Here is a 27,348-nt window from a genome sequence, read left to right as displayed (position 1 = left end):
TTACCCAGGGAATCTAACATGACGTTAGTGTCTCGATAATTAACCCACTACCCTTGAAAAAGAAGGTAATTAGAAGCAAAGGCAATTAACTCCTTCCAGGTGATTTCCCTTGAATCCCACTTCCATCCTAGAAAGGAGATTCCAGAAGGATCTGAAGGAAACAAGAAGACAGAAGCTGGAGCTTCCCTGGTGGCGCAGTGGTTGAGCGTCCGCCTGCCGAGGCAGGGGACATGGGTTCGTGCCCTGGTCCGGGAAGATCCCACATGCCGCGGAGTGGCTGGGCCCGTGAGCCATGGCCGCTGAGCCTGCGCTCCGCGGCGGGAGAGGCCACAACAGTGAGAGGCCCGCGTACCGCCAAAAAAAAAAAAAAAAGAAGACAGAAGCAGATAGATTGTATCAAGAGTGCTAATGGGGCTGCAGTGCCAGAGAGGGTTAGATGGTTCAGCACAGCGTGGGGAGGTTCTCTCCCCCATGACTGCGTCCTGTCCCTTTGACACCTCAGAAACAACAAGAGCCACAGCTTTCAGGTCACGGTCTAAGGCTAGACAGGAAACTCTATCAGGCATTTATCCTGAGGGACTCCCCATTTCATCATCTGTAAAATAGTGATAACCATGCCCTCCTCAGAGGCTGCGGTCAGGATTGAGTGCAGTAACTGTAAGAGGGAAAGATTTATAAACTTGTATTAGGAGACTCACATAAGAGATTCTGATTCTTCTTGGTAATCACCCCTCTGATGGCTTCTTTTTGGTTGTTTCTCTTTCTTCCATCCAGAGCATCAAAAGCATGTATGGTATGTCTCTCTGGACAGAAATGATAATGGTAAAGATAATAAAGGTAATGAAAGAGACTGAAAGCTTGTTACATAGTTTCAGGTCTAAACGGAGTCACATTAAGTTCCTAAAAATTGCAATTCCAATTGACACAATTCCAAGTGAAGAGAGAAGTATGCTCTGAGCGCATGGAGACGGTCTCATGAAGACAAGTGTAAAGGTGTCAGGGAATGACTTCCAGAGGGTACGACATGAGCAAAGAACTGGGCAATGCTGACAGTTAGCCAAGTAAAGGAGGAGAGGGGGAACATTCATTCTCTCAGAGCCAACAGCATGTGCAAAGAACTGGAAAGCATAGCCCACTTGGGGAAATTCAAATAGCGTGGATTAGCTGGAGTACAGAATGTATTGGTTGAGGAGATGGAGTAGAGAACATCAAAAAGGAAAACTCAGTGATGGAGATGGAGCCTGCTTTGACTAGCCTTGTTTGCACCTAATTTTAAGGGTCTACGATACATTCACACAATCACACACACACACTCACACACACATACAGACATATACACACAAAACCATATGGACTGGGCTTCCCTGGTGGCGCAGTTGTTGAGAGTCCGCCTGCCGATGCAGGGGACATGGGTTCGTGCCCCGGTCCGGGAAGATCCCACATGCTGCGGAGCGGTTGGGCCCGTGAGCCATGGCCGCTGGGCCTGCACGTCCAGAGCCTGTGCTCCACAACGGGAGAGGCCACAACAGTGAGAGGCCCGCATACCAAAAAAAAAAAAAAAAAAAAAAAAAAAAAAAAAAAAAAAAAAAAAACCATATGGACTGAATATAAACCAGAGGCAATGCCAGAAATAGCTAGATTAGATTTTTGCTTCATTATCTATTTTGACTTGGCTTTTCATTAAATTAAATCTCTCTTGGATGGAAATCCTTGGCTCTTGGGTTCATTGAGTCTGTTCTGCACCAGTCTTTGCCAAGTATGATACCCACTTCAACACCTCCTATCCTACCCATCCCCACTTTCAATCTGCAAGGTCAGAACGAACTTGAGATTATATCTTGGTGGAAATAAGGAGACACTGAACAATTCTGCCTCAGATTTGCATGTCTTATTCCTCTGGAAGTTTTATGTAAAAAGACTGAAGGAGTCTGAGACAAGAGGCAGGTATATAGATTAGGAGGTGATTTCAATCCTGCAGAGAAAAACTCCCACCTTTTCCACTTAGGTAATTGGGTAGGTGGCCGTACTAGTTGCTGAAACAGGTAATACTGCAGGGAAACACGGCATGGGGAGGGAAGTACCTGGTAAAAATTGTTTTAAAGGTATTATACCTGAGAAGCCTAGAAAATATACAAGTGGGAAGGTCGATTAAAAGATTGAGATGGAGACAGAGATTTGGATGTCATCAGTATAATGGTGATATTCAATGATGTCAGGGTGAATGAGGTTTTTCACAAGTCTACATACCAAAGGAATGAAAGAAACTGGAAGAGAATTTGGCTGATGGGGAACACCAATACTGAAGGGTTTATTGGAGGAAGAGGGTTACGGAAACACTGAAAAGGAATCGCCAAAAAGTATAAATAAATCCAAGATTCTGTACTATCTCAAAAATCCAGGGAAGAGAGAATTTTCAAGAAGTGAACAATAGAATAGTGTTAAATACCAAAAAGAGGTCAGTTAAGATAAAAACTGGGAAATGTCTGTGGGATGTGGTCAGGACGGATCACGGGTGGCCCTGACCAGAAGGATTTCAGCAGAGTAAGAAGGGCAGGCACGACTGAGGGACAAACAACAACGAAGACACAGAAGTGTCTAGAAACTTCTTTCGATATATCTCAAGAGGAAGTGATCCCTACATCTTCAGCTCTGCACAATAACCATTCCCGTGTTTGGAGGTCCCGTCTTCAGTGAATTTTTTCTCATACTGCATGCCTACCAACATTTTCAGCATCCGCCCCTTCTCCTCTCCAGTTAATATGATAAAATAATGAGACAGAAGCTGTCTTTGTGAATACTTTTCTGTGAGAACCCAATACACCTTTGGCCTTTATTTTCCTGTCTGTAAAATAAGGAAGGGGATGAATGCACTGGTACCTGAAAAAGTGATATTGGAAAACAGAGAAGGAAAGCATAGGTACAATTAGAACAAGGGTGGGAATTCCCCTGGTAGTCCAGTAGTTAGGACTCGGCATTTTCACTGCAGGTGAAATCCCTGGTCAGGGAACTTAAGATACTGCCAGCTGTGCAGCACAGCCAAAAAAACAAACAAACATTTAAAAAACAAGGGTTATTCCTCAAAAGGCTGAGTCTTGAATGGAATTAGAAGGCAGTCCTCCCCAGCCTCTCCCAGTGAAGATATCAAACACCTAACAATTTTATGCAGATAAATAATGGTTAAACTGAATATTAAAACTGTTCTCAACCATGCACCTTGACTACAAACATCAGAGGAAAATGAGTTAATCCCTAAAGAAGTTATTTTATATGTGGGGAATAATTGCTTCCTGCAGAGGGAAGATAAAAGGAATCCTTTTGAAATATGCCAGAGCATTTTGTTCTTTTTAACAAGGCCTGACCTCAGGAGAAACTATTTTACCAGAGCCTAACCTGCTAGGGTTTATTAGAGCCTAACTGACTTAGGGGAAGGGAAGCACACGACTGCAGCCCCTCCAGCCATTCTTTCCCACCTAAAGGGGGCAAAAACCTGAGAAGCACGAGTGAAGTTCACAGTTCAGGGGCACTCGTTCACCGAAACACTGACAGCTAATGCATCCCCTTCTCACACACCTTAGCAATATATTACTAAAGAACTATTCACCACAGTTCCTTTTACCCAGTATATCATGTCTGCCTTTCAGGAGAAAATTACAAGGCACACTAAAAGGCAAAATATAGTTTGAAGAGACTAAACAAGCACCAGAACCAGAGTCAGATATGGCAGGAATGTTGGACCAGGAATTTAAAAACACTATGATTAATATGCTAAGAACTTTAATGGAAAAAGTAGACAAGTGGATACATAAACAAAAAGATGAAAATTCTAAGAAGGAACTGAAAACAAATGCTAGAGATCAAAGGCAACGTAACCAAAATAAAGAATGCTTTTGGTGGGCTCATTATCAGACTGGACACTGCTGAGGAAAGACTCTCTTAGCTTGAGGATACGACAATGGAAACTTCCAAAACTGAACAGACTGAATAAAAAAAAAACAACAGAACAGAATATCCAAGAAATGTGGGGCAACTTCAAAAGGTGTAACGTAAGCATAATGGGAATAATAGGAGAAGAAAGAAAGGAACAGAGCAATACTGGAAGCAATAATGACTGAGAATGTCCCCAAATTAATGTCAGACTCCTTCCTGATCCAGGAATCTCAGAGAACACCAAGCAGGTAAATGCTAACGAACAAAAACACAAACAAGAAAACTATACCCAGGCATATCATTTTCAAACTATAGAAAATCAAAGGTTAAACAAACAAACAAACTCCTGAAAGAAGCAAGAGGAAATAATGCCTTAACAACAGAGCAGGAAAGACAAGAATTATATCTGACAGCTCCTCGTAAAGCATTTAAACAAGAAGAGAGTGGTGTAAAATATTTAGCATTGATAGAAAGAAACCCACCAACCTAGAATTCTATGCTCTGAATTTATCCTTCAAAAATGAAGGAGAAATAAAGACTTTCTCAGACAAATAAATATTGAGAAAATCTGTTGCCAGTAGCCTTGGAAGAAATGTTAAAAGAAGTTCTTCAGAGAGAAGGAAAATGATACAGGTCAGAAACGTGGACCTACATAAAGAAAAGAAGAGGATCAGAGAATGAATAAGTGAAGGTAAAATATTTGATTTTCTTACTCTTAACTGATGTAACAGATAACAGTTTGTTTAAAGTAATAACAACAATTTATTGATTATCTATATATCTATATCTGTATCTATAGATCTATGCTTATGTCTAATTGAGATAATGACAGTAATAGTACAAGGGGCAGGAGGAAGGAGTCAGGAATATTTTGTCATTACAAGGTACTTGTACTACCTGTGAAGTGATATGGTGTTATTTGAAAAAAAAGTAAAGAGAGAGCAACAGAAATGGTAAGCATCTGCATAAACATAATAGACTATCCTTCCCTTAAATCTTTATACTTGGCTGAAACAGAAAACCATACCGTCATCTGACGTATGCAGACATAATACCTAAGAAGAGACAAAGGGAAGAGAGTGAAGAGACCTGCATAATGATAAGGTGGCTACATTCCATGTGAAACAGTAAAATATGTATTCTAAGTAGACCGTGAAAATATATGTATGAATATTATAATCACTATAGCTTCAATTAAAAAAATATATATATACCAAGAGACACAGTGAAAAAAAAAACAATAAATGAATTAAAATAGAATACAGGGCTTCCCTGGTGGTGCAGTGGTTGAGAGTCTGCCTGCCGATGCAGGGGACACGGGTTCGTGCCCTGGTCCGGGAAGATCCCACATGCCGCAGAGCGGCTGGGCCCGTGAGCCATGGCCGCTGAGCCTGCACGTCGGGAGCCCGTGCTCCGCAACGGGGGAGGCCACAGCAGTGAGAGGCCCGCGTACTGGGAAAAAAAAAAAAATAGAATACAAAAAAAAATTCAAATAACCCAAAATAAAGCAAGAAAGGGGAACAAAGCAATGAAAAAGTGGGCACAAACAGAAAATGTAATTAAATGGCAGACTAAAATTCAAGCATACCAGTATTTTCTTTAGATATATATCCATTAAACACACCAGTTAAAAGGCAGAGTTTATCAGAATAGACACATGATCTAGCTTTATGTTATCCCAAAACACCCAATATAAATATATAGTTAAAAGCAAACATCTAGAAAAAGGTATACCATGTAAACAGTAAATGAAAGAAATCAGTAGTGGATATATCAGGCTATGTAAACTTCAGAACAAAGAAAATTACCAAGGATAAAGAATGAGATTATATAATGACAAAAGGGTCAATTCATCAAAAGACATAACAATCCTAAATATATATGCACATAACTACCGAGATTAAAAATACACAAAGCAAAAATTGACAGAACTAAAAAAAAGACAAATCCACAATGTAGCTGGAGACACTTCTAAGTAACTGACAGACCTGACAGATAAAAAATCAGCAAGGACATAGAAGGAATGAATAACAGCATCAGTTAACTGTGTCTAATTGACATTCAGCTCCACCCAACAGCTGAATATACATTCTTTTCAAGTGCACATGAAACATGTCTCCAGGACAGACCAGATCTGTATTCATAAAACAAACCTGAACAAATTTTAAAGGAATTAAAATCACACAAAGTATGTTCTCCGCTAATAATAGAATTAACCTAGAAATTGATAACAGAAATATAAAAGGGAAATCTCTAAATACTAGGAAAAAAGCAATACACCTTTAAATAATCAATGTGTCAAAGAGAAAGTTTCAAAGGAAATTAGAAAATATTTTGAAACAATATGAACACACAAAAGTAGAAAGTTACAGGTTGTAGCTCAACAGCGCTTAGAGAAAACTTTCATAGAATTAAATGTGCATGCTGAAAAAGAAAAAAGTCTCAAATCTTCCTCCTCAAGAAACTAGAAAAAAAAAAGCAAAATTGGTATAACAAACTGAAGGAACGAATTGAAAACAGAAAAAACAATAGAGAAAATGAATAGAATCAAATGCTGGTTCTTTGAAGAGACTGATAAAAATCAATAGAGTAAGACTGACAAGGAAGAAAAGAGAGAACATATACACTACCAATGTCAGGAATGAAAGAAGGGATCTTCCAATGGCCACAGAGTTCACAAGTTTGGTAACTTTGGACAAAGCATTTAAACTCCCAGCTGCAACACAGGGTCAAAACAATCCGAACTGACACGTTTTCAGAGTACATACTATATTAAGTAAAGTTAATCCAGCTGTGAGAAATGTTCAAAACTCAATGGAGCATTGTTTGAAAAAGGGGGACGCCCATAGTGGATGATGCTCTGTTGTATTAGTCACTGGCTCCTTACTTTTTGCCGTTCTACTATTCACAGCTCCCATTCTTGAGGCTACCTCACAGTTCAAGACGACTGCTGGAGTGAATCACTAAATATCCATTCCAGCCCACAGGAAGAAAGACACTAGAACGAGAGGCAGGAATCATACCTTGAAGGGTCCTCCCCAGAAGCTGGGCCCTCTCCAACCCATCCGCCAAAGCTTAGTCACACAGTCACACCTATTTGCAAAGGACCCTGGAAACATGACCTTCATCCCAGGTGCCCATGATTCCAGGTAAGATCATCAAGGAAGAAGCAGATTAGGAATAATGGTCCAATTAGCAGTATTTGCCACATATGCTATAAAAGTTCCTCCAGATGTTATCAGAACATTTGTACCTCTTTCAAAAACTCCAGTTCCAAAAAAAAAAGGGGGGGGGACTTCCCTGGTGGTCCAGTGATTAAGACTCTGTGTTTCCACTGCAGGGGGCATGAGTTCAATGCCTGGTCGGGGAACTAAGATCTTGCATGCCATGCTGCGTGGCCAACCCCTCCCCCCGCAAAAAAAATACTGCAGTTCCTCTGCCCACCCCCCAAAAAGAAATTGTTGCCCTGTGAGACCAAATGGTAACCTCTACTTTCAAATCAAAATCCCATCCTGGACTAAGCTGCTGTGGACAGCTGATGTCTGTTAAACTACTAGTCTAAAGTCTTGCATTTTTTTTCCCCATAAAATGAGGTCTCCACATTTACTCAGAAACATGCCCACCCACGGACTGTAATCTCTCCTTCTTCCAGGGGCACATCAGCTCCGATGTAATTCTAATTTAAAAGCAAGACACTATCCACCTGGATGAAGCTCAAAATGGTCAATTCAGGGGCTCAAGATTCCAAGAGGCTGAGGGGTCCTGCCCTGCTCCAAGGCCCCTCCCTTACTTCTCCTACCTCTTTCCCCTCATAACCTTCACTTAATCCACCGACAATCCTTTCGAGTGAACCTTCAAAATAAAACCTGAATTCTACCACTTCTCGCTGCCTTGACTCTAGACCTTGGTCCACACTATCCTCTTTTGACACATCTTTATTTTTTATCTCTAAAACAGGACGTAACCCTCTCTAGACCAAGGGTTGGCAGTGTTTTCTCTAAAGAGCCAGACAGTAAAAAATTTTAGACTTTGCAAACCATACAGGCTCTATTGGAACTACTCAGCTCTGCTGTAGCACAAAAGTAGTCACAGACAATACGTGAACAAATGGTCATGGCTGTGTGCCAATAAAACTTTATTTACAAAAACCTGCTGTGGGCCAGATTTGTCCCCCAGGCTGTAGTCTGCCAACCCCAGCCTAGAATCCTACTGTGGGGAGTCCCTGCAGCATGTTTCATGTTTCCTAAAAAATAATTTTCAGTCTTCATCTTTACTCATTATAAGCCAAGCCACTTTTTTAGGTCACTATTTTACATTATATACCATTTTATTCTTTTCCTGTCTTGTATTTTATTTATACCATTTAAAAAATGTATGTTCTTTCACTTGGCCATAGATCTGGAAGCATGCATCACTGAGGCTTTTTCTACCCAGGGCTGAAGTGGAATTATCCTACACACCTGAAATCAGTATTTCTTCATGTCTGACCTTTCTAGATAATGATCTATGTGACAGAATTGCTCCACAGACACTCATTTTATCCCTGTAGGAAAACTCAACACTCTAATTAATGAATCCACTAATTAAACCTTTTCCTTCACCCTGAACTTTAGCTAAAAATACAAAGATACAGAAGTTGAAGATGAATCAAGCTTGCATTTTTCTTTCTGCTGGAGAGCATGTAAGGACTCACAATGCAGTTTCTTCCCAGTAGTTCTCCAGGAGAGCAAGGAGTCATGCACACTTTCACATAGCAGGTGTGGGATATACATTCATGGGAAAAAGAAGGAATGAACTGGAGATAAGACAGATGGTGCAACCCAATGGTCCACAGGCTAAATCCAGCCCAGAGACATGTTGCTTGGAATTCAATGTGGTTTTAAACAATTTGAGCCACCACTAAAAAGATCAGAACATTTAACATTAAAAAATTCAGATTTCCATGTGTCTTTTAAATAAATAGTTATTTCTGGCAAGGTGGTGGCCAGACTATTCCAGGGCGGTAACAAACTAGAGCTGAATAGAGGCCAATTACTTTTATAGCGAGAGTACTCCCTAGTTTTCCACAACTCCCTCTTGTATGCCTAATATTGAAGCAAAATGTCAGTTGCCAATTGTTATCGTCTTCACATTATTATTTCATAGTAAAGAATATTTTTCTGTGACCCATTTCCAATCAAACCAGGGAAATAAAGGATTGGGAAGGCCACGTAATTTAAGAAAAATGGGATCAAGAACTCATTTGTGCTGCCTGTCCGTTTACCGTAGGCACTGAGCAGGAGAAAGAGCTTAGGCAGAAAGCTGGACTCAGGTGCTAGTCTGAATTCTAATTTAGTGCCAGGGGACTTCTACATGAGGTATAGACCTGGTCTTGGCCTCATTTTTTTTTCTCTATCAAATAAAAGTTTTTGTATAAGTGAAGGTATTTTGATTATAAGAAGTAATTAATTAGGATATCAGATGTCATGGAATTGATTTGAAAGCTGGAGATCCAGGTTCAAGAAATGAGAGGGAACCAAAGCACTGCAAGGGGCTTGGCAGCAGCAACTGAAGAAGTAGACATATAACAGAGCAAACTAGGGCAATGATGCTGGCATAGATGCATCCCAGCCGTTTCACTGGCCTTTGCATTCCTGTTCATTATGCACAGTTCTAGCAGGTGATTGGCCACACTTAGGGTAGGTGGCCTTTTCACTGGTTGCACAGGTCAGAAAGCAGGCAGATCTGGGAGAAGGAGACTCTGAGACCCCTTTTATCTCCCACTGCAGAATAGACTTCTGGATGTATAGTCCTACCAAGACTAGAAATAGTGTGGGAGAGGTAATTCCTCAAAAGGAAACTGGCTGCTATTGGGAAAGGATAATATATACCATCCAAGCCAAGAAACCAAAATAAATATTCCCTATTGGATTGCACAAAACTTTACACAGAACCTAAATAGAAAAGACAGGAAAGGGCAGCAGTTCTGTTTGAAGCATAGCAAGAAGCCGGGAGTCCTCCCTCCTCTCTGACCCCTCACTTTGCATTGAAGGACTTCTGCCGACCCAAGATCTCCCTGAAGCCCACAATAAGAACCACAGGGCAAGATAATCTGTAAGATCCCTTGAAGCTGCAGATTTGTGATGCCAATGACAGAAAAATCAGTTGGGTTTCCACTGACTCACTCAGCTCAGAGACTAACTAGACGACGTCTGCAAGATAAATCTTGACAGCCCACCAAGCCAAGAGAACAGCCCTCCTGGGAAGTGCAAGGGCACCAGTAAATCATTCTCACCGCCCACTGATGAGAGGTACTGGCTTCCGGGTTGCCACCATCCGAGGCGGAATCGAAAACAGTGGCCTCAGTGTTAACAGCTCAAGGGCTGACCATCGACCCCTGCACCACTGCATCCTCAACACGTATGGATGCCTCTGCTACTGAGTTCCTGAGAACATCTCTGTGACCCACCTCTCTCCTGTGCATTCATATGTCTTCACCCCTTATCTAGCTCGAGAATGTGAGAGCAGAGGAGAGCAGGCCCTCATGGCCTCTTAGCATGAACAATCAGCAGGAAGAAACGGGGAATGTGAGAAAAGAATATCATATTTACCAAAGATCTGTTTTAAATAACCAGCCACTTGGGGTAGCAAGCAGCTGGAAGCACATTATAAAACTATAACAGTATTGAAACAGAGCTGTGCTAATAGCATACACAACAGTGCAGAAAGCCCCAGTTGCAAAAATCATGAACTCTTTGGAGATTTCAGAATAATTTTTTTTTCCCACTCTGGAAACATCCCAACCTCACACCATTCTGTTTACTAAGCCTCTCGAGGCTTAATGGGTGTTTATACGGAAGGACATGGGAAGCTCAGCTGACAGATCAAAGTTTTCTCCTTGCAAAAGGGTCTTGTTTATTGTCTCATATTAACTTGTTCTTCACATGCGACGGTGCCTCACTCTTCTGATGAATTATCAGTAAGGTACTTCGTCATTTCAGAGGGAACTGGGCCAGTGGAAGAGCTCAGAGGTTATGTTACAAGAAGCAGTGTCTCAAATCACAAGTAGGAGTATTTATATGTCTGCAAGTTTTTACATACCCCCATTGGTTCTTGAGAGATCAAAAAGGAAAAGAAGTACTGCAGATACAGCAAACTTTGACCACAAAGTCAAACAACCTTGAACCAAAGGATAAATATGGAATCCTACACAGAAGTTAATTAGCTATTATGAGACTCCAAACAATCTGAAATTGTTCCTTGGTATCATACATCAGGTGGAGGGTCTGGTCAAATGACCTCTAAGATCCTAACTAACTGCGGGATTGTTTAGTCTAGTTTCAATAAATACTTTGCTCAAAGGTTTAAAAAAAAAAAAAAGAGCACTATCTTTTACCCAACGAGGTGAAGTCCCCAGGGAGACACACTCCGATCCTCTCAATCTCCTCATATGTCAGGGACCCCCGGCCTCACAGTCAGTAAGGAGTACTGAATAACCACCTCCAGAGGACAGGTCATTGGGATTGGTTCTAGGAATCATAGCAAAACATCAAACCTTTCTTCACGTGGCTTCCAGTCTGCTCTGCCCAGTAAGATGTGTGATCAAACAGGAGAGCCTAGGAGCAAAAGTAGCTGGACAGCCCATCCAGGAATAGAGCCTTCAGACACCTGACCTGATGCCCTCAGGCCCTACATGCCAGCCCCGTAGCCATAAGGACAATAAAATGTCAAGCGTGATGGCCCAGGCACTGGAGACACATCAAGATCTGGATGCAAGTCCCAGCTCTGCCATGCACAAGGTGATCCTGACATTTCCTCCATTTTTCCATTTGTGAAGTGGGAATAAAAACTCGTTGGGCACACGGAGGACGAAAGGAGATGATGCATGTTGTTGGGATCCTCTCACAGTGCTTCAGGCATCGTATACACTCAATAAATGGTCACTTTCATTATCATCGACCTCACCCCATGTAGGTCGAGGACATTAAAAATCAGCCTAGTGGTTCTCCAAGCTGAATGTGCAGTAGAATCACTTGGGGCGGTATTTTCGATCACCTATAGAAAATGTTCTGTACTCTACCCTAAACCAGCTGTGTCAAGTGACTGGGGATGGGATGAAAGGGTGTAAGGGTGTGTGTGTGTGTGTGTGTGTGTGTGTTCATTAAGCTTGCCAAGTGACTCTGATACAATGCATCTCTAAACTACAATTTGGGATGCACCGTGTATAACTAGAGAAAAATATATATATATATATATATGTACATATGAATGTACTTAAGGCCAATGCCACAGTCACACGACCCAACATGCTACAAGAGATGTAGGGAGCAGAGAAGCAGAAAGGGGGATACACAGAGTGAATACAGGGTAACCACCCCAAAACTGCCCATCCTAGTGTCCATTGAAGATGCTTCTACTAAGGCCCAACTTGCGAATCTCCCATGGTTAAAAGGCTTAGCAGAAAGTGTTGAAACTGCATAGCTAACGCTTGCAGAAAATAAAAGATTCCTTTACTAAATGTCAGCTAAATGACCATGTCACCATCTTTCCCACATTCTTTGTCCTTTCAGGAAGGAGTCTCCATCAGCACTCATTTGTAAAAATTACACTCTGGCTGCATTTGCCACCTGACGTTGGAGAAATCATTCCGAGGGTGACTTTTTATCAAACTTGTCAGTGTGCTCTGTGAACCAGAAATCATCTTGTAGTAGGCAGAGTGGATGATTGCCTACTAGTGTAGAAAAACTGAGAACAGCATCCAGACACCTTTTTCTGTTTTCTAATGCAGAAATTATCTTCAAAGAATTAATGCTGAGACTGACATATACACACTACTATATATGAAATAGATAACTAGTAAGGACCTACTGTATAGCACAGGGAACTCTACTCAATAATCTGTAATGACCCATATGGGGAAAGAATCTGAAAACAGAGTTGATATATGTATAACTAATTCCCTTTGCTGTACAGCAGAAACTAACACAACATTGTAAATCAACTATACTCCCAATACAAATTTAAAAATAAATTAAAAAATAAATAAAAGAATTAACGCTTTTGCTCCATGCTTTTCAATCCTGGCCATACACGGAAGTCTCCGAGGGAGGCTTGAAACATTCTAAGCCCCCAGCTCAGATATTCTGATTCAGTACATACAAGGTGGGACCCAGTATTTTTTAAGTGTTTTTAAAACTCCTTGGAAGATTCCAGTGTGCAGGCGAAGTTGATAACCACTGCTTCAGTTGAACCAAGGCCAGTTCAAATCTTGCCTAACAAAAAACAACAGCAACAAAAACTCACATTAAGTAGTATTTTAAGCTATTAAGAACTTCTTATACCTCAGTGTTTCAATGGTTTTTTCTGAGAAGTGCTAAGGCATGATTCCAGATGAAAAGTAAGATGCCCACCCAGTTATACTTAAGTTTCAGATAAACAACCACCTTGGGACATACACCGAAAAATTATGTGTTACTTATTAGAAATTCAAATTTACCTAGATGGCCTGTATTTTGCTAAATATGTCAATCCTATCCTGAGGTCCTCCGGGAAAGTGGAGGGAAACTTCGAGTAGAATCAGGGCTGAAGAGGAACCGTGGGCACCTGCTGGGTCTGCCTACCATCCATCCACCAGCTTCCTGTAAGCACACTTCAGTCGGCCATAAGGAACACCCCTCCCCACTCTCTGCCCTCGTGGTTTGGGTGGACCCAGGAGCAAGACCATGAGAGGTGCCCGTCTCCCTGGCCACAGTAATTAGCACAGGTGTGGTGGGCATTTAAACCAAGCCAACCAAAGAAACACCATTCCAGAACTTCCGTGTGACTGTGGGGGAAGAGGTACCCTTTCACTAAGGTTGTTGAGAAGGTAGACCATAGCCCTGAGTCACCAGTGCGGTGGTCCCCTTATCACCAAATGTGAAGGACCTCCGTGAAAAAGCCAGCAAGAAGAGAGACCAAGCCCTAACATCAGAGACCTCAGACCTCCGTGAAAAAGCCAGCAAGAAGAGAGACCAAGCCCTAACACTAGAGACCTCAGACCTCCGTGAAAAAGCCAGCAAGAAGAGAGACCAAGCCCTAACACTAGAGACCTCAGACCTCCGTGAAAAAGCCAGCAAGAAGAGAGACCAAGCCCTAACACCAGAGACCTCAGACCCAGTGCTTGAAATCTGCATCTTGCACTTTTTGTGATGCCAATGCACGCACTCCTTTTTTTAGCTTACGCGAAACTGAGTTCGTTTTCTGCCATTAGCCCCCAAAGAGTCCTGAACATAAGGGTACAGATTGAAAAGCTGGAGTCCAAAGATAAGCTTTCACCTGCCTCACCATATTTTTGTAGTCCTAAGAAACAGTTCTTCCAAATGCACCCGTGTTTAATCTCTCAACAGCTGTTAGTGACCCTCACTGTTCCTAATTCAACATTTCCTTCTCTATACCCTGATAGCTTGTACTTTCTATCACAGCACTTTCTTGTACATAATGGTTATCTATATATGTAGCTCTCTTAGAAGTTTTATGTGTCTTTGTATTCCTAGGCAGAGTCCAGCACAGAATAGGTGCTGAAGTATTGTTTGTCAAATTATCCTCTTTTTTTGGCTGCAATGCGTGGCATGCGGGATCTTAGTTCCCTGACCAGGGATAGAACCCAGTCCATGGTAGTGAAAGCACCAAATCTTGACCACTGAACTGCTAGGGAATTCCCTGTTTGTCAAAGTAAATCAACATGCAGACAGGCTGTGATGATGATGATGATGATGTATTCAAAAGCTACGTCGGCCTTTGCCAGAAGGAAGGGGAGGCTGTGGAGGAGAGAGCTGACCTGACTGCAGGGACCACTGCTTCCACCCACCATCCCCGCACGTGAAGAGTGGGCATTAAGCTTCGGGCTTTGTGTTTAAACCCAAAGCATCAGATTTTATTGGAACAAATTAATGTGTGCCACGTACACCATTCAATTTATACTTACATTCTAGAGTTCAGAAACAATCAGCCGTTTCCAGCTTATTTCCTTGCTTTGGTGTGATTCTCAGAAATGTAAGAAAGGTCGTAATCGGTGCTTTTCTACCCCCGGACAGATTTTCTATCCCCGGACTCTGCCTAGGAATCCTCAATTACTGAACTCCACCACAGGAAGGAACAAAGAGATTTATATACAGATGCCACGGGATAGGGTGGAGTCTGGTACTGAATGGGTTGAAAACCATGACAACCCTAAAGGGACCCAGTGTTGTTCAGAGTCTGAAGCATCAAGCGGCCCTGGGCCGCCCATCCCCTACCTGAAGGGCCCTGAGTCCATTTTGTGGCTGTGTCTGCAACGGCAGGGGTAAAAGGCGAAGGTGAGTCGTGCACCAGAGCTCTGAGCGCTATGACTCTTATCTTCCCGCTCAGATTCAACGTCACGAGGACGCTGTCTCCTGAACGCGTGACATCCGCCTCTGTCTCAGTGAGCATCTTTGCAGAAAGATGGCACAGAAACTTCCTTTGAACTCCCCTGTGCTTCATTCTACTACGATGAAAACTGACCCCTCTCAAATTAAGCCGACTAGGAGCACCGCACACTCTGCAGGGTGGCTCACCCCTGGCCGTGAAGGATGCCACGCTGCTCGCTCCTGTGAAAGTGGCTTCCAATAATCAACCTGGCTGCTGATCCAGCAAAACAGGCTGGTGGCTCTCAGAGTCACCAATTAACAATGGTGGAAACCTTAATCTGGCAGGGACCTCTGTCCATCACACAAAGCAGCACTTTGGAGTGGCACAAGGGTGCCAGGAGCTCATGTTCAGAGGCGTCCCTTTGAGCCGGTGGCCTCTCATCCTGGTAAGATGCTCCAGGCAGCATGAGGGCTGCCGGAGGACCATGACTAGCAGCTGCAGCTCCGAGACAAAGAGCCTCCTCGGTCCTCTTTAGAAAAGCCCATCATGCATCTGCCCTGCAAGCTTTGCTCCCGTTAGTAAAACCGTCCCGAGCAGCAGTGACAGGGGGTAATTACAGCGGGAGAGCGCTCCTGACACAATGTTTTTAAACAAAGAAGGGGGGAAACAGGGAGAAGAAAGATTGCTTCAAAGGTTTGACTTCAAATAGCATTCAAGGAGGATGCCTTTAATTCCTTGTGCGAGTTTATTTAGTGTCCATCTCCTGGCCTAAAGGAGTTATCAGGATTAGATAAATCCCTGGGAGATAGCCACGTCTGACTGCTGCAATTCCATGAACCCTGGACAGATTCCAGGGAATCCGAAGGCCTAGTGGAGGAGGAGAGCGTGGGCTTTGGGCTTCCCTTTTCTTCCTTAAGTGCCAGGAACTCGTTCAAGGCCAATGAGTGCAATCTTCTCCCCAGCCCGATACACCTTGTCACTTGCTCTGGCTTTAGTATTTTCAGTGATGGGGAGCTCTCTGTGCTCTACGCGAGCATCATCTTTTCCGAACAGCTCAATCTGCAGAAAAGCTGGTCCTGGAATAATGTAAAGTCATCCTTCAACTAGAGACGGCTGCTGTGTTATGAGTTCCCTAGGATAAAGAGCCTCAATACCTCCAAGTTTTCCTTACATTGGTTGCTTTCCAAACTGTTCTTCATCATGATGACTCTCCCCTGAACAGAGTACAGCAAGCATCTGTGGCAAGTCCCTTTCGTAACCTCAAGAGGAGAGCTAGTTGGAGTCCTGCGTCCCCATGGGCTTTGCGAACACTGTACAAGTATAATTCATTGTGCACAGGTACTGTTATTATAAAGGACGGTGACCAACTTGGTTCCTTATCCAATAAACTTCAAGAAATAAGGCAGGGGCAAAAGAGTTAAAAAGAAAGAGCAAGAAACATCTCCTAGAATATTTCAGCCATTCCTTTATTCGTGCCAACAGAAATTACTCATTTAGTTAGAAAATTCACATTATTTGGAGAAATTGGAAGCTATCTGGCACCATGCTGGGTGTTGCTGGCTGTTCTTGGGAATTCTACCATTTCCCTCGAACGATGCAAAAGCATCCTAGGAAGTCCCAAGGCACAGGGACTTCCTAGCAGGATGGCTCACCTGCAGCTTCCTCGTTTCACGCTGTGTAGCAGCACAAATGATGCTCTCCCCCAGGGCTCTGGGTGGGCCTTAAAGGTCCATCTGTGTTTCCACGCCCAAGACCTGCCTCAAGAGGCACCCACTGCCTGCATTTCCAGGCCCAGTGGGTTCAACTCTCTGAAACTGAGTTGCCTTGTCCAAGAGGTTAAAAATCAGTCAAATCGGTGTTGGCATGGCCTTTGATTCTCTTCCCTCCAAAGACTGATTTGACCAGCTAGATTTCTATTATCCATCCCCCCACCTTTGCCAATATTGACACTGGGGGACAAACAGTGTCTTGGGAATAGATCTGCCCATTTGTCTGGAGCCTGGAGCCCCAGGTCAGTCATGTAAAAGCCAGAGACACCAGCAGAGGTTAAAAGACAAGCCCCCGATGTATCGAGCTGTGTTTGTTGTTCTGACAAAGTAGAGAGCATAGGATGCCGAGGACAGTTCATTTCTCCTGCCAGTGTCCCTGTGGAAGACATGTTTTCGGGAACAAGAGCCAGAGAAACAAGAACCCTGACACAAGGCCAAACCTTCCTGTCCACCTCAGCAAGTAAGAGCCTCGACCCCCAGCACTCATGCTGCCGAGGCTGACAGATGAGGGGCTGCCATCAGAAATGCAGAGCATCAGGACTGCTGGCCCCCAGCCTGGTCTCCATGAAGCACCAAAGTCAGCCATCCTGTGATTCATCCAAATGCAAGGCTGGGCAATCAGCAAGTCTGTGACCCAGCAGAATGTGTGGCTTGGGGGTTACAGTGGGAGAACTAACCAGGACCGTCTCACTGGTGTTTTGATCTCACTTGATCACAAGAGGACTGTTTCACAGCATCCTTTTGAGAAATGGGCCTGGACATAGTACTGCCCTGTGGATTCAGCCTAGGTAAGTTATGCCAACTGTTTCTTGAGGACATCACCGGTTTCCTTGCATTGTGTCTCTTTTCTGTGCCGTGCACTAGCTTGGAACAATTTCAGTTTCCAGAGGAGGAGGAAAACAAGTGTCAAGTTCCCACGTGGATCTTTAACACTTTAAAATTTATATATATGCGCATATATATATTTAAAATCATATACATATGTGTCTTGTTTTTATAGTGTATACATAACATATTTCATATATTTATATTAGTATGTACCAGAGTTTGTTTTGTATTAAAATGATTCATGAATGTCATTCTCTTCCCTATTTATCATCAGCATCTCAGGAGCAGGAACTGTGTCTTGCCCACCTTGGAATCCCCTGAGTATTCCAGAATGCTTTCTCACACACTGTAGATGTTCCATCAGTGTTAGCTGAGTTGTCATTTCAGTTCAGTTCAATGGGTCCATCCACACCACTGCTCCGTGCAGTGTCCTTATAGCACCGTTTACTACACCTAATTTCCTGCCTGTTGTCTGGGTTAGCCTGTTCGTCTTCCTTACCCCCGTCTCTTTCATCCCCTTATCCCAGGAGAGAAGGGCAATTCTCTTCTTCCCCATAGCATCCCCTTCCCACAAAGAGAGACCTGTAGCTACCTCTGTGTCAGCACTGGCTCCACAGCACTCCAGGAAATTACTTTAAACGTCATCTGCCAAATACTCCCCTTTTGGGGGTTGAAAGTGGTCATTCGGTTTTATGAACAAGGGATGCAATTTGCTTCCTTCCCTCCCTAAAACTTTAAACAGTAGAGATGAACTGATAGCAAACTGCAGATTTCCTATGAGCTTGGCAGGCTCAGAATTTCATATCCAAATGAGAATCTTCTTCTCTGAACTATTCACCACTGCATTGAGTCTGTACTTTTTGCCAATTCGGTTTATTTCTCTCATTTGTCATGACTAATAGAGAAGAAATGTCTCTGCTATCTCTGCCCACTCCTTCTCTAGTTACTGCTGATGCCCAGCTGGAGGAATGTTGTGATACGTAGCCAGTAAATATCTTCTTTAGAGTAATTCACCAAAGATGCATTCCTCCACGAAATGGATGCTCTTATAAATACTGACAACTTGTACTTTGAGTTTCTGGATCCTTCTGCCTATTAAAATTTTAAAATGCTTAACTGACATGCACAGTGTCCTGCACTAGCACATACTAAATATTTGTTGGTTTAATAAATGAAAAACCTATTTTAAGTGTCCTTCATCATGCAATCCAGCCCCTGACACCCACCAGTTTGTCAATGTTTCTTCTTGCTACCACAGTAGAGTCTCCCTGGGGGTGTCTTTAAAACAACTGTAATTAGGTTTTTGCTTTTTTATTAATTTGACAAATATTTAATTCCTATTCTGTATGGCTCTTAGTAGACACTCGATAAACAAATGGTTTGCTGAATGAATAAATGGCAGACTGTGCGGAGATCTAAACACCATGTCCTATAAGAGACACTTGAAGGGACAGCAAGATTTTAATCCAGAAATAGAGGCTCTCAGTAGGTAAGGACACCTGTCTAAAAGCAATTGAAGGATTGTCATGGATACTGTCTGAATTCAAAAATTTGATGTTGTGTTTGTCAATAGTTTTTTCTGCACTATTTCGATGTTTTAAACACTGCATTAAAATATTATCTTGATTATTGAGTGTTTCGGCACTCTCTTGGATTTTGCACGAGGCAGATGCCCCAGGTTCTTCCCCTTAGTCTCAGCCGTGAAGGTAACGTTGACTCTGCGGGCTCAGCTGCTTTCCACCATCTCCATGTACTCGAATCATAGCACCTTTCAAAGGCGACATCAGTGTTTGGGGAGGGGGGAGGTGCAAAGACAGGTGGTACTTGGACAGTGGAACCAGCTACACGTAAGTCACTTCTGCATCACAGAGGGCTCCAGAGAGAGATGCACAAAGAGACAATGACAGGTAGGAGCTCAAAGTACCACTTTATTCTGAGCTTCTGGGAAACCAGACTGGGACACCAGCTTAGATTCAAGCTCTAAATAGGACTTTGTTATGGGATAAACTGTGCCTCTGAAAACTTCATGTGCTGAAGTCCTAACTCATCAGAATGTGACTGTATTTGGAGACAGATTCTTCAAAGAGGTAATGGAGTTAAAATGAGGTTGCCAGAGTGGGCCCTAACCCAACATAAGTGTTATCCTTAGAAGAAGAGGAAATTTGGCCACAGACATCGACAGAGGGAAGACGATGTGAAGACACAAGGAGAAGACAACTATCTACACGCCAAAGATGAAACCAACCCTTCAGGCACCTTGAGCTCAGACTTGCAGCCTCCAGGACTATAAGAAAGCAGGCTTCTGTTGTTTAAACCACCCAGTCTGCAGTACTTTGTTATGGTGGCCCTAGAGAACTGATACAGACTCTTACTTTGCTTTAGGACCACGGTTGGATCTTACCATAGGTCAGTCAATCTGGAATGGGGATGTGGTGAGCAGGAAGCAGAGATTCTTGAGAGGAAGAGACTATCGAGAAATATGGCCATAGGTCAGTCAATCTGGAATGGGGATGTGGTGAGCAGGAAGCAGAGATTCTTGAGAGGAAGAGACTATCGAGAAATATGGCGGCCTGGTGGAGGAATAAGTTGAGAGTCTGGGATTAGGACAAGCATAGTACTGTACATGGAGTGGATGGACGGCCAACAGGGACCTACCTGCTGTGTAGCACAGGGAACTTCACTCACTACCTTGTAATGACCTATAATGGAAAGAATATAAAAAGTATACATATATATTTATTTATTTACTTATGTATAACTGATTCAATTTGCTGTGCACCTGAAACTAACACAACATGGTAAATCAACTATATTTCAATAAAGAATTTTAAAATATATGGCATCCTCTGAGGAACATTATCCATTGAGCCTACGCGTCCTTTGGAGGCAGGATAAGACAGAGGTGAAGGAGAATAAGATGTCCAGACCCACAGAATCTCAGATACATGAAAGCAGGAAAGGATGGAGAACGCCGCTTCACGCACTTGACCTACTTTAGTGTTCTGGGACCAGACCCACCAGGAAATGTGAGACAATCCATGACCCATGGTCAGCGTCTGATCGAATCTGCATCCCTTCCCCTCAGAAGAAAGAAAAATATAGTGGAAAAAGTGAGCACAGACTTCCTCTTCCCTAGACCTCAGTTCAAATGTTGCTTCTTGAAAAAAATCTTCAGATTTACACTTGCACTCTCGCCCAAAGTTGGAAGTGAGTGCTTCATTCTCTAAGCTCCCACACAAATTACTGTTTCTTTTCCTATGAAACAGCACTTTTTTACAACTACCATTTATTTTTTGTTTCGGTAGTTTATTGATTAAATGTAATAAACTGAGGATTGAGGAACGACACTCTGATGTACACACCAGAAGAATTACTAATTAGTAGTAAAAGAACAAACAAAAAACCAAAAAATAATTGCAATACAGGTAGCTTAAAGATTGAGCAATTGGGCTTCCCTGGTGGCACAGTGGTTAAGAATCCGCCTGCCAATGCAGGGGACACGGGTTCGATCCCTGGTCTGGGAAGATCCCACATGCCAGATCCCACATGCCGCAGAGCAACTAAGCCCATGCGCCACAACTGCTGAACCTGCGCTCTAGAGCCCACAAGCCACAACTACTGAAGCCCGTGCACCTAGAGCCCGTGTTCTGCAACAAGAGAAACCACTGCAATGAGAAGCCCGTGCACCGCAACGAAGAGAAGAGCAGCACCCGCTCACCACAACTAAGAGAAAGCCGGCGCATAGGAACGAAGACCCAAGGCAGCCAAAAATAAATAAATAAATAAATTTATTTTTTAAAATGAAGCAACTGCTTACTAGACGGCGCTAGTGTTTTTTTCCGTTATATTATTTACAGCTACCATTTACTGAGCCAGATGATGGCAGTTCATACCTGGTGTGCCACTGAATCTTAAAAACAACCCTATGGGTTAGTATCCCCAATATCATTTTAATAGATATTAAAGCAATTTATTTCAACAAACATGGACGGAGAACCTAATACGCCGTCTAGCTATATCAAGAATGCAAAGGTTGCTGTCTTCAAGGTCTTTGTTTAGTGAGGGAAACATATACAAATAAAGTATTAGATTCTGATTAAGTCAAATTATTTACATTATTTACAATATCCAAGATATGAAGCAACCTAAGTGTCCATCAACAGATGAATGGATAAAGAAGGTGTGGTATATGTATAGGTATTATAATATACATATAATGGAATATTGTTCAGCCATAAAAAAGAATGAAATTCTGCCATTTATAACAATGTGGGTGGACCTAGAGAGTATTATGCTTAGTGAAATAAGTCAGACAGAGAAAGACAAATACTCTATACTATCACTTATATGTGGAATCTAAAAAATAAAACAAATGAATGTATACAACAAAACAGAAACAGACTCACAGATACAGAGAACAAACTAGCAGCTACCAGTGGGTAGAGTGAAGGGTGGAGGGGCAAGATAGGGGTAGGGGATTAAGAGGTACAAAACAGTACGTACAAAATAAATAAGCAACAAGGATATATTATACAGCACAGGGAAATATAGCCTATGTTGTAATAACTTTAAATGGGGTATAATCTATAAATATACTGGGTCACTATACTTTACACCTGAAACTAATATAATATTGTAAATCAACTATACTTCAATAAAAATTTTTTAATTGAAATAAATAAATGGAAAAAAAGGTCTTAGTTTAATGAGGGAAACATACAAATAAGGAATTAGAGTCTAAGTTGGTTTCTTCATTTAACAAATATTTATTGATTATCTACTCTGTGCTGGCACTGTTCCAGGTACTTGAAATGTATCAGAGAACAAAACAGACATAATGGAATAGAACAGAACAGAGTGAAAGTGATCAATGCAATGAAGAAAAGTACAAGGCAACAACACTGAGGTGCTGGGGAAATGGGAGCTGGGTGGCAGTTTCCAAGTGTGTGATCAGGATGGGCCTCCTTGAGGAGGTGATACTTAACCCAAGACTTCAGGTAAGTTCACCAAATGAATATCCAGGGGAATAGAATTCCAGGGGGAGGGAATAGATGCTAAAATCACCAAGGCAAGAAGGAGCCTGGTGTCTTTAAGAAATAGCAACACAACCAGTGCAGTCAGAACAAAGTGAACAGGTGTGGAGTTGCAGGAGCTGAGATCAGCAAGAAAGGCATCAGCAGGTCACGAGGCCTTGTGACCTGCCTCGAGGACTATGGGATTCGTTCTGAGTGAGGAAGAAAGCCATTAGAAAGTCCTGAGCAGGGGAGTTTTTGGATTGTCTGAGAAGCAGAGGCCAGGATGGAATTAGACATTCAGGGAGGTTTATTAGAGAAAACACCTGGGGAGGATAAAGGGGGAGAAGGCTTGCTAGGGAGACAGAGTAGGTTAGGACAGACCTAAAAACACGATGTAAGTCTGGCACCTGTGAAAGGAGGAAGGGGAGGAAGATTGGTCAAACTGGAATACAGCTCTGGGAAATTCCAAAGCATCACACGTGTAAGTCAGCGACAGCCCAGCTCTGAGGCCCTGGCCGTGCTCCATCATCAGCCCAGAGCAGCCTGCGAACAGTGTAGCTGAGAAGAGCTTGGACGCGGGCAGATCCCAGGGTGTGGCAGTCGATGTTGTCTCCCAGACACCCTTCTCTCATCCTGCCCTCTGAGGGCACATCACCATGGCCGCCAACAAGAGTGAAATCATCTGAATGGTTTTTTTAAAAGATCACTCTCGGGACTTCCCTGGTGGTCAAGTGGTTAAGACTTTGCCTTCCAGTGCAGGGGGTGCAGGTTTGATCCCTGGTCGGGGAGCTAAGATCCCACATGCCTTGCAGCCAAAAAACCAAAACATAAAACAGAAGCAATATTGTAACAAATTCAATTAAGACTTTAAAAATGGTCCACATCAAAAAAAAATTGTATTAAAAAAAAAGATGATTCTCCTTTGCGGGGGTGATTACCTCCCCATGAGAACATGCCTCTCACAAAGGAGCTCCTTCATCCCTCTCCAGAAGAGGAGAAGAGGAAACACCAGAAGAAGCGTCTGGTGTAGAGCCCCAATTCCTATTTCGTAGATGTGAAATGCCCAGGATGCTATAAAATCACCTCTGTCTTTAGCCATGCACAAACAGTAGTTTTATGTGTTGGCTGTTCTATTGTCCTCTGCCAGCCTCTACAAGAGGAAAAGCAAGGCTTACAGAAGGATGCTCCTTCAGACAGAAGCAGCACTAAAAGCACCCTGAATCAAGATTAATGGGAAACCATCCCAATAAACACATTTTGGATTAAAAAAAAAAAGATCACTCTGGCTACTGGGTAGAATATGAGAGACCAAGAGAGACAGTAAGGAAGCCAGCTGTAAGGCCACTGCGATCACCCAGGTGAAAGATGGGGTTGCTGGGGGTGGAGCAGCGGCTCTCACTTGGAAGTGATTCTGCCCTAGGGGACCTGTTGTCAGTGTCTGGAGATAGTCTTGATCGTCACAACTGGAGGCGAAGGAATGTGTCATCCAGTGGGCAGAGGCCAGAGATGCTGCTAAATGTCCTACAATGCACAGAACCAGCCTCCACAACAAAGAATTATCCAACCCCAAATGGCAACGATGCTGAGGTGGAGAAAACCTAGGATAGGGCAAAAGCGTGTAAGCAAATGTTTTCCCCCTAATATTGTTTTGAAGGTAGAAAAGACAGAATTCGATGATGGATTAAACATGAGTTGTGTCAGAAAGGAAAGCGTGTGTCAAATTCCTTGAATGATGGCCAGCACCTAGGAAGATGGTTCCAGGCTTGTTTGTTTTACTTTGTTTTTGTTTTCTCTTTAAATGGAGATGATGAAGGCTCAGAAAAAAGTGGTTTTAGGGATGAGTACAAAAAAAAAAAAGAATTTTATTTCAGATATGCTCAGTTTGTATGACTATGAGATATTCACTGATGTCAGACAGGCAATACGGAGATTTTCGAGTTTAGGAGAAGACTGTAAATATAAATTAGGGAGTCATGGATAGAGTTGGTATTTAAAGGCATGGGACAGAGTGAGGTCACCTATAAGAGATCTAAGTGTGAGTTCTGAAGCAGTTCCACATGCGAGGCGGAAAGATGATAGGGATCTAGTCAGTAGAGAAGGAAACATCCAGTGGGTCTGGAGGAAAATGAAGAGAGGATGGTGGTTGTTTTCAAAGCAAGAGGGGGAATGCTGCTGATGGTGTAAGTAAGCTGAGGGATGAGAAAGGGCGGGTGAACTCCTAAGGACGGAGGACACTGATGGCCTTGACGAAGAGGATGACAAGGGGCAGTGGCGCTGTGCCTTACTGCCATCTTGCGCTCACAGAAACGGGACGGGGAAGGCAGTAGGTTGAGGATGGCAGGGCTCACAGAGGAGACAGCCCAGAAAAGGCTGCGTCCTCACATCTGGATCCAGCCCTTTATTCATCAAGCCCTTTACAGATGCTGTCAGGAAGGGCTTTCACAGGATCAGAGCCTGACAATATGAATGCCTTCAGCAAGAGTCAAGTACCATTTACGGAGGATGCTGGAAAGGCCATGTTTACCATGAAAGTGGCTGGATCTCTGACTTTTATAAAATTATAACAAGATACTGGACTCGGTGGTCAGTGCCCAGAGGGTGAAACCCCTTCCACACATTTTCTATTTCCAGCAAGAGACAGACCAGAGGCTGCTGTCATTTTGATTGAAAAGTTCTACTGACCTGATGAAGGCTTTTTGTTGGCTGCACTTGGGAACTCTTTCATTTCTTCAGTTAAAAAAAAAATGCTGTAGCAAACTGTTATATATAGGATGGATAAACAACAAGGTCTTACTGTAGGGCACCAGGAACTATATTCAATATCGTGGGATAAACCGTAATGGAAAAGAACATGAAAAAGAATATATATATGTATAACTGAATCACTTTGCTGTACAGCAGAAATTAAGAACACTGTAAATCAATTATCCTTCAATACAATTTTTTTAAAATGCTGTATAATACTGAGGTACCTGGCTGTCCCAAATGAAGACTTAGGGAAATCAACAGAGCAGGCTCTGCCCACCGGCCCTTCTCATCCCCCAAACCCCCAACACACAAACATACACTAACCAGCCACCAGCCATCCTATTTTCACTTTTAAAACTGTTCGATTTTTTTTTTTTTTTTGCTGTACACGGGCCTCGCACTGTTGTAGCCTCGCCCGTTGCGGAGCACAGGATCCGGACGCGCAGGCTCAGCGGCCATGGCTCATGGGCCCAGCTGCTCTGTGGCATGTGGGATCCTCCCGGACCAGGGCATGAACCCGTGTCCCCTGCATCGGCAGGCGGACTCTCAACCACTGCGCCACCAGGGAAGTCCTGATTTTTTTCTTTTCATTTATTGAAAGTTTTGCTTGGAAGTTTGAGATATAAATCTATACTTCCATCTAGAAGGGTTCTTTCGGACTGTCAAAATACTATTTCCAGTGCTAAATCTCCTACAGATGAAACATCACAGCACTTTTCACATAACTCAAAAACACTCAAGAAAATAGTAAAGGAAGTACATTGAAAGCTCATTCTCTGTTTTGGCCACTTACAGAATAGACCAAGAGCAGACAATGTTTTTAAAACCCCAATTGGCTGGACTGAGGCTCTACTAATGTAATTCGGGGGCTAAATTGGCTAAAAATACTTTCTTTAAAATATAATATGCTTGATGATGAACAACAGCCAGAATTTTCAGCTAGCTGATTTTTTTTAATCCCTCAGCATTTACAATTAAAATTTTTTAAATCTTCTAGCAAGAAACTCAGTTTTAAGATATGTATCAGTCATGGAAGTAAAACTAAATAGGTTTCCCATCTCCTCTCTGGGCCAGCTGCCAGAATTAGTCACTTTATTAAAGAGCTGTTTTCACAGTGCTTCTGGTTGACTTCTTTTTTCAGGGTATAGAAATGTGATGTTGTTATGACAGGGGTTAAGACCAAGGCTCTGGATTCAGACTGCCCAAGTTCAAATCCTGGTTTTGCCTCTGACTAGCTGTGTGATTTTAAGCAAGTTGCTTAACTTCTCTGTGCTTCAGCACTTCTGTTTAAAAAGAACTAATTACAGCAACAATCTCACAGAAGTCTAGAAAGAATTACACGAGATGATGCTATATACAAGAAATCTCTCTCTCCCTCCCTCTCTATCTCTGCCTAACCCTTTTCGATTTTCCATGTGTGTGCCTGAGTGTTTGTCACCTTCTGCATGCTTGTTATTTCTAGGGAAATAACCCCAGAGCCCAAGGAGAAGTGAAAAAGTAAGAAATAGAAAATGTGGGTTCTGGCAGCCTCTTTCTCTCTGTAATCAGGACCTCGTGACTCTTCCTGTTGCCCATTTGGAAAATAGAGAATGTTTGCTAAGTCAGATGAGACCTTCCCTATGGTTTCTTCTCTTACAGAAATATCACTTCAAGTTGTTGCTGAAGTTCATATCTATAAGGGGGGTTAAAATACAACTTTAAGTAGGGTGGCTGAG

At 42.7% G+C, this 27,348-nt stretch overlaps 1 pseudogene; it reads left to right on the top strand.

Annotated features, from left to right (window-relative positions):
• Positions 1–7,144: 7,144 nt before the first annotated feature.
• On the top strand, positions 7,145–24,094 carry LOC116745917 (annotated as a pseudogene).
• Positions 24,095–27,348: the final 3,254 nt, after the last annotated feature.

Source organism: Phocoena sinus, chromosome 20, assembly GCF_008692025.1.
Source record: "Phocoena sinus isolate mPhoSin1 chromosome 20, mPhoSin1.pri, whole genome shotgun sequence".
Classification (NCBI taxonomy): Eukaryota; Metazoa; Chordata; class Mammalia; order Artiodactyla; family Phocoenidae; genus Phocoena; species Phocoena sinus.
This window is presented reverse-complemented; position numbering and strand designations above follow the sequence as displayed.